Genomic DNA, 12539 nt, shown 5'->3' on the forward strand with positions numbered 1-12539 from the left:
CCCTCTACCACATAATGAATTCCTGGCCTGCTAAACAATTAAAGCCGGCCCATACTTTATTAAAAATGCCATAAAGTCTATTATTGCTAAATGTGTGAATAACAGCCATGCTGGCACGCATTAATATGTCGAGCTCCATTTGTGACTCATTTAAAGAGTCCCCCATTAAGGACATATTAATACTGCAGGCACAGTTGAAGGGCATTGGAGAAAGCACTCCTCTAAATATTAAAGACGGTTGTCACAGAAAAAATATGTTGTCAGCAGACTGAAGAATTAGCTCTATGTAAATTTCATCACATCCCGCTTAATGACAAAGCAGAGATCAAAATGTCACCCAGGACGAAAGAGCTCTCCATATCTGATTTTAACAAAGTCAGACGCATAATGATTATTTAATGACCCTCACCTAAGCTAAGCAAAGCAAGCACACACACAGACACGCACATACTGGTCCTACACCCAGACAGACGTTTCACACATTTAAAAATCAAATTTCACCTCGCCTGCTTCTGTGTCTGAAGGATGTTAACAGACTTGAACACTTGCTGTTGTGCATCAGATACCACACTGCATAAAATATTGCTAACTGTCTAACTGTTGCTTTAATTTGTGAAAGATGGTTAAGAGAAGAGATGCTAAACAGTACAGAGCTATCCTGATTATGCGTAATCCATCAAGTGAAAACAATGTATTCATTTACCAGACGCTTTTATTCTGAGTAACATACAGGAGGTATCCGAACATGTGACCTTTAGCTCTGCAGTTACAAGCTCTGCCACTGAGCTATACCTATCCCATAGTGCTTATTGGAGCTCTCTGCTGTCCATATCCTTCCTTTGCCAGTAGTATAGTGCTGTAGTTAACTGCAACTGTCTGTTGTCTAAAGTTGCTATGGTTACATGAGTAGCATGGCACAGTATTTAGGCAGGCAGACTAGTAGGATGCTATTATAATGGGTATCATTCCTTGCCGTTTGGGTCGATGACGGGTGAACAGACCGGTACTTCTGCGGGATATTTGTGTTGCCTTGTGATAAAAGGCCACATATTGGCGTAATCTGACTCAGGTTCAGGGGGAAAGCAATAATGCCATGTATCTCAGGAGTTTTCAAAATACTGTTACCCTGAAAATCCCAGAAATGAACTGATTTCATGGCACGTCACCCCCGATATGCCAGCAGAGCGTGAAATTGAGTCACTCAATGTGGAAAAAAATATTATTTTTTTATTTCCTCCTCTTTGTAGTCAGCCCAGGCATTGTAACCTCTCTTGCCCATCACAACAATGGAAGGAGACACTCAGAGAGAATTCTTTTCCTTTCCTGTCTTCTCTGAACCAATCAAGAGTGCCAAAATGTGCAAGAAAATTTGAATATTTGGGGGGGGGTTTGGGGGCAGTCGAACAAAGAAAGCCCAAATATGTTCTGAAACTAACCCTGTTTTAAAATACTAATATCCCACAGCCATATGCATCAAAACCAAACAGAAAATACAGATGTCAAAACATTTTGTCAGTTTGTGTTCTGAAGTCTCACAGAGGCTTGTCTTTTACTTCACATCCCAGTCAAACGGAGACGGCTCAAGGTCACAACTCGTTCACACACCCCGCCACGAACGCCACAGAGGCCCACCCATGTGGAATGTAAGGGTCCACTCCCCCGACAGAGAACTGCGCGGGTCTGTGTTTGCCTCTCACCATCTTGTGGTAGTTAGATGGCAAATGTTAAGCGTAAGCTTCAAATGTAGGATTTGAATGACAGCCTTTTCTTTTCTTTTTTTCTTACGGATATCTGCTTTTGTGTGCAGAGCTGATGAGCAGTAGGAAACTTGGAGAGGTACAGAGATTTGCTTTAATTGTCAGGATTAGAAAGGCCGTTTTTCCCCCTAGACACCTGAAGGAGGGATTTACACTGATCATTTCCAGCTTGGTTTCAATGTAACGTGTAGAGAACAAAATTGCAGAGTCCTGTGTGCATGAATGTCCACATTTGGATGAGACTGAGGGGAATTTTGTACAAAGGTATTGTATGCACATTTTGATTTATGGTTGTTTTTCCATGTATTCATAATTATTAAAGTAGATGAACTTCAGGAAAACTACAAAATGTAAAAGAGGTTATTCAAATGCACACAGGTGCTTTCTAACACTACAGCTTATGGAGCTGCATCCAACATGTCTGTCAAGTAATGATCTTACTAACAATAAAATAATGCTAATAAAAACTTTGGAGAATGAATGCAGAAGGAATTTATTTTTTCTTCAAAAACTCAGAAATCATCAAAACAAGGATTGAATATTGAGATCACATTTCCTCAAGCATTGACCAGTCAATACATACAGGTTCCAGCATATTGAAATGTGTACATTATTGATTTTCATTCAAATAACCCCTTTTTTCCAGCTGGCACCATGCACATATTTGTACTGGAGGGAGAAAAAGCTAGGAGAAACCATTCCTTCAAGCTATGAAATGCTAATGTGGTTTCGCTAAACCTTACGGATTGAATGAGATTTCAACAACTCGCTTCATCCAAACTCAATGTCCCTGAGCTCAGACAAACCAAATATGTCTAGCAGACATATTACGTGCTCCGTGTGAACAAATGTTCAGAACTCATCTCCATTAAATCAATAGCAAAGATCTTCAAAAGACTGTCCAATTCGGTTTAAAGAGGAAATCTAACTTTTCTCTTTACACATTTTACAAGATTGTGTGTTATCAAACTCTCCAGCACTCAAAAGTGAGATGCCTCTATGTGCAAAGAGAGATGGATTAATTTCCTTATAACAGATCCTGGGAAAAGTTTGAATGTGGGATGGAAAATTTAGAAGCCGGCACATCACAAATACAGAGAATACTGAATGTCAAGGAGATTTCTGTAAGTGAGAAATCTTAAAACCTAATACATGTGACCCTGACACGTGTAGTTGTTATGAAGAAATCAACTAACATTTTTGTTTGTATTTCACCCACTTCAACAATACATTTAGTAGGGAAGTAGTTAGTTGTTGACATGGGGTGCCACGGGGCGCGATTGCAAGGTTGGTCCACTAGAGGCTTGGTTCAACCCACACTGCAATAATCACAGATTTTGTTGCTTCACACTATAGTTACTTCAGCAAATAAAAACAGATAATGAACATTTAATAAATCAAAATATTAAACATTTACAACCTACCTTTCTTCTCATTCATTCAACCAGGGCAGTAAAGTAAAGTGCATACATATTTTATAAAGGACTTAGCCCTTGTATGGATATAATGAAGTATTTAAACATAACTACACAAAGCTGTATCTGTGCCCAACGTCCACATATCCCTCAGACATACAGCTGGCCTCAGCCCAACTCGGAGGAGATAATTAACCAAAGCAACCACATACCGCAGCTATCCATTAGTAAGGGCAGGGTGGGAATACAGGCGCTCCAGGAACAGTGAAAACCACATTTAATCACGATTCCTGGAGATGAAAAATATCAGGCAACACGGATTAAATATTTATCCGAAAAGGTAGTAATTGGTTTTGTGCAGAAATGTCGGGGAAGAAAAAAACAGATATTTAATTTATCATTTTGAGATTTAGTGTTAGATGGAGGTTCACCTGTGAACAGTGCAGACACGTGTAGCGCTCTGATAGTGTGTTTGGAACATTGTAATTATAAATGATCCTGTGGTCTGACGCAGACTGGAGATGAGATTAGGAATGGGACATGGAGGTGTGTTGGTGTTATCTGATTAATGGCTGAACCGTAATCTCAGATTTAGGGACAGGGAACATTCAAAACATCCAGAAAGGAAGAAAGAAAGGGGGGGGGGATAGAGAGAGACAGACTGACAGAGACAGAGAGGGAGAGTCACACACACAGAGACATAAAGATAGAGACACACAGAGAGACACACAGAGAGACACACAGAGTGAAACAGAGAGAGAGACACACAGAGACACACAGAGAGAGACACACAGAGAGACACACAGAGTGAAACAGAGAGACACAGAGAGAAACAGAGAGAGACACACAGAGACACCCAGAGAGACACAGAGAGAGAGAGAAAGAGAGAGACAGAGACATGCAGAGATATAGAGAAATACACAGAGAGAGACACAGAAAGAAAGACATAGAGACACACATAGACACACAGAGAGAGAAATACAGAGAGAGCTCATTATTCGCACACAGTAGGAAAAGCCAACAGAACACAGAGACAATCTACCTTTGAACTACATCTTATGAACCATATAACAAGGAACATATTGAACACTGCCAACAGTGCAATATTACATAGTCTAATATACTACATAATAAAATGAAACAATGAGGACCACAGCTATACCCACGATTCCCTCAGCGTACACCACACCTCGGTATTATCATGGATCACACAGCTGCACCAGTCAGATTGAAGGTATTATTAAGAGCTAATGATGCCCCATCCAGTGGTCATATAGTTTGATCATTTCCAGAGAATTTGATTAATATGAAATAGAGTTGGGTTACAAGAATCCTGCTCATCCAATGAAGTTGGAAATAGACAATTTATTAGAAAGACGAATTCACAGGCAATAGCATTGGCCCTCAGCTTCAGAAGCTAATTCGGGTACAAAAGATTTTCAAGGATTTTCCCTTTTATTAGACACGAGAAGCGTGATTAGAAATACTTTGAGGGGCTGGTAAATTTCCATTTCAGATGGATGTTGAGTGAAAGACTGAGAGGGGCGTAAGAGGCTAAGGGAGGTGAGAGGGAAAGGGGGTGGGAATGAGGGGTGTGGGGAACAGAGGGTGGGGTGGACTGTCAAAGAGACATCTTTAAAAGAAATGCTGTCATTGGCCAGCAGCACGAAAGCAAAACATGATGTGTTGTGGGTCTGACCGAGTCCGTGTCACAATCTGTCTCTCTGAGGCTGGAACGAGTGAAGTGAGCTAGCTACCACGGACTTCATAGACCTCCATGACCTAATAATAACAGACGTCTCAGCGCATATTTGGACAACATATGGGCTGTCTTTACACGCCCACCATGTGTCCATGGTCTTAGATAACTGTGCCAGTCATCTGAGCCCGGGCCAGTCATGGCCTAGTCTGGCTCTGGTGGTGGACAGCCAAGGAAGCAGAAAGAAATGCTGTGTCATAGAGACTTCTTAGTAAAAACACATCATGTCTCCAATTTCCCTGTGGTGACCCCTCTGGAAGAGACACACACAGATGGTCAACCACAAGACTACTTGGCACCTTCTGGGCAGAGAGAGAGAGAGACACAGAGAGATACAGTGAGAAAGAGAGAGAGAGAAATAGCACAGGAAAAAATAAACGTTTCATTACTGTGTCATCTGGCAAGAGGATGATGATTAAAAAGATAAATGGCTTCACGCTTGGCTTCTGGTTTATGGGCCATGGCCATTCCAGTTTGGGGTTGTTGTGTATTAACATAACAACACACACGTTTTCACACCAGCATCTGTCGGGGCAAGGATGTCGACCACCGATGTCTCTTTCCAGCCACGGGTCGTTGAACGCCTTAATATGCTTTTAATGTATTTTGTTGGTTAAAGAGCAGTATAGGCAGGGGCAACAGACTGGGATCCAGAAGGTTACTGGTTCAAATGGACCATGTTACGGCTCTGCCCTTGAGGAGAACCAAAGCGGAATGGCTCTCGAAAACGACACCCACCCGGCGACAACGTGACGCCCCCGATCGACTCTCTTGAGTGTGTGTCACTTTCCGACAAACGCACTCTTCTCCATCCTTCTATGCTATTGATCTCCTCAGTCGTTTGCTTAACAGATTACAGCTGCTGCTGCAGTAGTCTTGGCTACAGGCTTACAAGTCTCTCAGCAGCGAGGAGAATATTTTGGTTGTTGTTCCTGTGGTCAGATAAGACAAACTCCTTGTTTTCAGTTCGAAGGATGTCTTTATGATCAAGGTATCTGGTGGAGACGGACATTAAGGAGGCCCAAAAGGTTAATGTAATCTAGATTCTAGACCATGACTGCTGTTGCTTCATCAGAGTTTATGTTACATTCCAAACCATATGTAAAGCTTAATTTATACTTAGGTCGCCGACACTTGGAAATGGTCGCAGACGAAATAAAAAAAGTGTCGCTCAGGCTGCTGCATTTATACTTCGGCAAACAGTTGCCTGTGCTAAAGGTTCGCGTGACGTAAACAGAATCATTTTACCATTACATTCATAGCTATGGTTACATTGTTAACGCGCCAGTAGAAATTTCTCCTGGTAGGCGACACTTCCAAGCGACGGTTAAAAGTGTCGGCCGTGACGTCATTTCTGTCGGCGACCTTTTCAAAAGTGTCTGCGACCTAAGTATAAATTGGGCTTAAGTCCTCCCTTCACACCCCTGCAGTTAAACCAAACATTAAATACCTTCTGGTTAACCCTCCTCCCTTTCTTTATCTCCTCCTTTGTTTCCATATCTGTCTCTCTCTCCCTCTGTCTTTCATTCTCCCTCTCCCCTCTTTCAGTCTCTCCCTCCTCTCTCTCTCTCTTTCTCTCAACGTGCTTCAACACACCCAGTGGCATGTACAGACATTGTTGACTTCGATAGCAGTGGGTCACTGACTTATGCAGGGGTGGCATGAAGTATGTACACACACACACATCTGAACAGCATTAATGTATTATTTATCTCCACTACCCATATCTACTTTAATTACTAGCATCACAGTGTCTTAATTTTAGTTTACTTTAAAAGATAAATAGACCTACCATTCACAACACAACGTGGCACCATACAAATGCAATCTAAATCTTCCATTCTTTATTTAAATAAATTGTACTTCTACTAGTAGGCTACATACAAAAACAAACTATAGAAATATATTTTCGAAAATTTGACAAAATCTTTAGTAAAGAAACTTTTGAAAAAACTGTTTAAAAAAGCTGAAAATGTTTTCCCCCAAAAGTTTAGAAACTTTGTGGCCACCTGGGGTGGCCAATCAGATTCCAGGGGTGGCAGGTGTCACGTGTCACGTGATGAGCCGCAGTGGTCAAACAGCACACACACCAGCGGTGGCCGGGACCTGAACACTCTCAAATCCCCTGAACCGTAACAAGGCCCAAATCCAGAGGACCAGTCAAAGATTCCCCTCACGTCTCTGTGCAGGAGACCTTTCCCAACCCTCGTGATCACACACCACGTGTTCATTACACATTGATTACTGGCGTCCACTGTAATGAAGTCATTTACCTCTGTCCCCTAAAAGAGCATATTGATTTTTATGAAAATGAATGAGAGGCTGTATAGGTTAAGACTGGATCATCATCCCAAGTGTTTACAGAATTAAGTGGCTCCCAATAGCGCAATTATTGAAATGACAATTACTTGCGCGCACCATTCTAATTTAGGACACATGCCTTTTGGGGCAAACAATGAAGGTCCTAATGGTGACGTGTGAGGATAAATGAATGTATATACATGTACGATCCATCACTCTCCACCCTTGGAGAAAAGGGCACTTTAGGGAAACGAATGGGTTGCTAATGTTGTAGGGCTGTTCCACTAGGGGTCTGGAAGGAAGAGATATACACATTTTGGTTTCTGCCATAAGATCATACATTACATTTACATTGCATTTAGTCATTTAGCAGACGCTCTTATCCAGAGCGACTTACAGTAAGTACAGGGACATTCTCCCTGAGGCAAGTAGGGTGAAGTGCCTTGCCCAAGGACACAACGTCTTTTTTCACAGCCGGGAATTGAACCAGCAACCTTCGGATTACTAGCCCAATTCCCTAACCGCTCAGCCACCTGACTCCCATACAGCCGATTCCTATATTCATATCTGGTCCCAACCTGCTGAATGAAGCTGGGGGGGGGTAAACATACACATAACCACATCTCTTCAGACTCTACCCTTTCCTCTTGGCCTAATGGCAAGGCAGCAACACATCTGCATGTGGTATTTGAAATCCTGTTATATTGTATCGTAAAAGGCTTCATCCATTAAAATGTTTTAGCTGCACTTTTATTATGTAATATTGTCAAATGGGATGTTGTTTTTGCACTGGAGTTGAGATAATACTGTTAGATTTTGTTTGATTACTGAGATATGACTTTAAACGTGCCTGGGACTGCAGCTGAGATGAGGTTATTCTGCACTGTGCCTGGGACTGCAGCTGAGATGAGGTTATTCTGCACTGTGCCTGGTGAAAACAGAGCGTTCCTTGACTCAGACCGACGCTCTTCTGATCCTTGCTCCCGCTGTACTTTCTCGATACGCTTTAAATGTTGCTTTGGATCAAAGTATCTGCCTAGTTAATAAAATGTAATGTAGACCTGACCGCAGGAGCAAGACACTACAGCGCTCTCTAATCGCGTGCTTCATCTGTGCCCTAACTTGAAAGCGAGAACAGTTTGCCAGGTCAAGAATTGAACCATGTATCTCAACCCCCGACCTGCCAACTGCCACAATACCATGCCCCTCCGGTGTCCTGGAAACCCTGTCACCATGTCAACATGCATATCTTTAATACTAGTGACAGGCCAATTAGTAAGCACTCCTGCCGGCTGAGCCTGCCTTTCAGGGCCATATCCGATCAGAACAGCCCTTATCTCTGGCCACTCTATTGATTGCACAGTAACATAGCAGGCAGGTAAGTAGAGAGGTGCTTAGAGACAGGAAGGAGGACTGGCTTCTGATGAACCCAGACTGTATAGGACCTGTCCAGCGGTGATGGGAATCTCTCCCTCTCTATCTCACCCTCCCTCTCTCTCTCTCTTTTATCCCCGGTCTCTCTATTTCTCTCTCTCTCTAGCTTCCTCTTATCCCCTCTCTCTGTCTCATCCTGTCTCTCTCTCCCTATCTCTCCCTATCTCTCTCCCTCTCTCTTGTTGGGTAGATAACGTACAGGGAAGGTTGATGTGGAGAGGTGCAGGGGAGCAGGAAGAGAGACCATGATAAGCACCACACTCTGGGTATTACAGTTAGCCATCAACATGTATCGAGAGATGAGAGGGGGGGTGGAGAGAGTCAGGGAGGGGGGAGATGGAGAGAGTGTGGGAGGGGGGATGTAATGGAGTATGTGTAGGGGACGAGGCAGGAAAGAGAATGGGGGAGAGAAGTGATGGGGAGTGAAGCTGGAGGGAAGAGTGTGGGGAAGAGAGAGATAAAAGGGGGGCAGAAGGGTGACAGAGAGAAGAAGGAGAGGAGAGATTGAGAGAAGAAAGCTGGTGGAAGAGTTTTTCAGCATATTTGGGCAAAATAAATCAGGTTCATTATAAGTTCTCAACAAATTGACATAAATAGACAACATGTATTATATGTAATGTGGTCATTCTTAATGCGAGTACTAATTTCTGAGTTGTAGATGACACATTCATTCAGTCGTAATCTCATAAGCATATTAGCACTGAGCATATGCCCGAAGCAATTATGAGTGATGGAAAAGTATTTTTGTGTTGTGTCTTGTTACATTACCAATCTAATGTTTCAGACAAATCATTAATTTGAGACCTCAACGTGTATATTAATGGGGGTTGTAATCCAAAATTAACTTCAGTCCTATTCAAAGCACCTCCCTAACTCATTACAAAACTCTCACACATACTGTGGACCCTGAAAAGCTGGTTGTCACCCAGACAGAAGTTAAGAAAAGTCAATTAGCAGGTGTCAGAATTAGCTGAGTTATTATGGGTGGTGGTGGGTGGATGTGGAGGGTAGGGGTTGGAGGGGTGTGTTGAGGGTGGCGGGAGGGGGGGGGGATGTTGAGGGTGGGACAGGGGGCAGGGGGGGGGTTGTTGGATGATTACATTTGACAACCCATCGTTTGTTAATACTTTCCTACAACACAGAATCATTACCAGCCGTTCAGCCTGCAGAACTCGCCACTCACACCCTGTCATGCTTTCATGTCTGGGTGCAAAAAGGTACACACTGGTGGTGCATAGATTGGGTTTAGGGTTTAGGGGAATCAAGGTTGTTTCACCTCAACAACCGGAGCACAACAAAATTGATGCTCTTTTACGCTCTTAAAAAAACCCTACATCCTAACCCAAGGAAACATCCATCTCCTAACTAAAGCAGGTCTACGGTACGCACACAATAGGGGATGGGTATTGTTCAGTGGCAGAGCATTTGACTGTAGATCAAGAGGTTCTTGACACAGGTTCAAATTCCCCCCGTATGTCGCAGACCCAACATGCAACACAACTAAAATGAATACACTATACGGACACAAGTATAGTGTATCCTATAGATACACTATATCATTTTCTTCAGTCCCATTGCCACGAGTAACATACAGTCAAGCATCGAGCCATGCATACATTTGACTGTAGACTGTAGGATTCCATGGACTAAATGAAGGCCTCACAGTCCCGGACACCAAGCTTCCTGTGCACCTGCCAACAGAGAAGAGGCTGTTTGTGTTGTGGCTCCTCCAGTTTTCACCATCCTGCCCTTGTTTCATGCAGCGGTGGTTTGAGAAACACTCCTATGGGCTGAAAACACCATTTCCTTAAGGGAGGTCAAGCTATTGGCAAATGGATTCATTGATTGAACCACAGTGAGGAGACCGCAGCCAACCCTTAATGATTCTTAGCGATATTGGATCTCCACAGGGTCCACATGGAGCCCAGGACACACACACACACAATACAGAGCTTATAATGTCCCATGGGAGTGTGGGACAACCATTGTTAGTATTTGCAACACACAGTGTGTGTCTGTGTGTGTGTCTGTGTGTGTGTCTGTGTGTGTGTCTGTGTGTGTGTCTGTGTGTGTGTCTGTGTGTGTGTCTGTGTGTGTGTCTGTGTGTGTACATTTCCTTCCCCACATCCTTCCTTCTCCAGCCTCACCTGCTAGTTTCCACGTGCTTTATATGCTGATCATCCAGCTTCCCTCCCTCCCTCCCTCCCTCCCTCCCACCCTCCCTCCCTTCCTCCTCCCTCCCTCCCTCCCTCCCTCCCTCCCTCCCTCCCTCCCTTCCTTCCTTCCTCCCTCCCTCCCTCCCTCCCTCCCTCCCTCCCTCCCTCCCTCCCTCCCTCCCTCCCTCCCTCCCTCCCCTCCCTCCCTCCCTCCCCTCCCTCCCTCCCTCCCTCCCTCCCCTCCCTCCCTCCCTCCCTCCCTCCCTCCCCTCCCTCCCTCCCTCCCTCCCTCCCTCCCTCCCTCCCTCCCTCCCTCCCTCCCTCCCTCCCTCCCTCCCCTCCCTCCCTCCCTCCCTCCCTCCCACCCTCCCTCCCTCCCTTCCTTCCTCCCTCCCTCCCTCCCTCCCTCCCTCCCTCCCTCCCTCCCTCCCTCCCTCCCTCCCTCCCACCCTCCCTTCCTTCCTTCCTCCCTCCCTCCCTCCCTCCCTCCCCCCCCCCCCGACCTCCAGACCTCAGTCAAGCAGACCCTAGTGATCCTTTTCAGTGGAATGGCAAATACGTATACAACAGGCTGGGGCAGAGCCGTAACATGGTTCATTTTTGTATTTATTTCTGTCGCACGAGAGACCGAGACCTGTTGATCGTATTAATCCATTGTGGCTTTATTAGAGTGAAACATGATTTAATGGTTTGCTCAATATTAGAGCCGCTTTTGAGGAAAAACATCTCAAAGACAATTAATGTGCGGAGAGGTGTCAGTGTTCACCAGCAAAGCAGCTGCGCAGATCCAAACAATTAAATACTAAGCCATGCCGCGCTTGACATGACACAGCAGAAAAACCATCATCATCTAAGTCCTTGGCGTTTGTAATTAATACTGACGTTTAAAACATATTCTCGGCGGAATCGTTTCAGTCCCACAGGAAAAAGACACTAACAATTATTCTTCTTAATTAGTAGCCTGAACGTGTATCTGATTAAGTTGCGAAACCCAACTTTGACTAATTAAATTCGGATTGTGATCTGCGGCGGTTTTGGAGCCCCAGTTAGGCCAGCGACCAGCAACCAGCACAGTAGCTGACAGCGCACTGCTGGGACTAAAGGCAAAAGGCTATTAGCTCCAACCTGTGAACACCTGCAGCTTCAGTCACAACAGATTGATCTAATTACATGTGTCCAACACCAAAGCGGGCTAAGTAGACAATTCTCATATGTAGGCCTACTCACATTTTAATAACCTACCTGGGCATTAAAGATGTGTATTGCAGGATTGTATTGTAGGCTATTATCCTGATTGGCGTTTGTAATTATTCACGGCTCGTTTAAGAAGTGCATTGGATCATTTTCTTGTCGTTTCTCGAATTATGGAACATTTACATCTTGGTTTCAAGTCTTCCTAGTGTTAATCCTCCTTGTTGGTGGAACGGTTTGTTAATATCCTGTGGAATACATTGCCTAAAAACTGCAGACCTGACAGACACTTCATAATTTTGGCCACGGGTGTTGATAAACATTACATTACATTTACATTTAGTCATTTAGCAGATGCTCTTATCCAGAGCGACTTACAGTAAGTACAGGGACATTCCCCCCAAAGCAAGTAGGGTGAAGTGCCTTGCCCAAGGACACAACGTCGTTTTGCACAGCCAGGAATCGAACCAACAACCTTCTGATTAATAGCCCAACTCCCTAACCGCTCAGCCATCTTACCCCCCTA

The sequence above is a fragment of the Osmerus eperlanus genome, chromosome 21, assembly GCF_963692335.1.
Source record: "Osmerus eperlanus chromosome 21, fOsmEpe2.1, whole genome shotgun sequence".
Lineage (NCBI taxonomy): Eukaryota > Metazoa > Chordata > Actinopteri > Osmeriformes > Osmeridae > Osmerus > Osmerus eperlanus.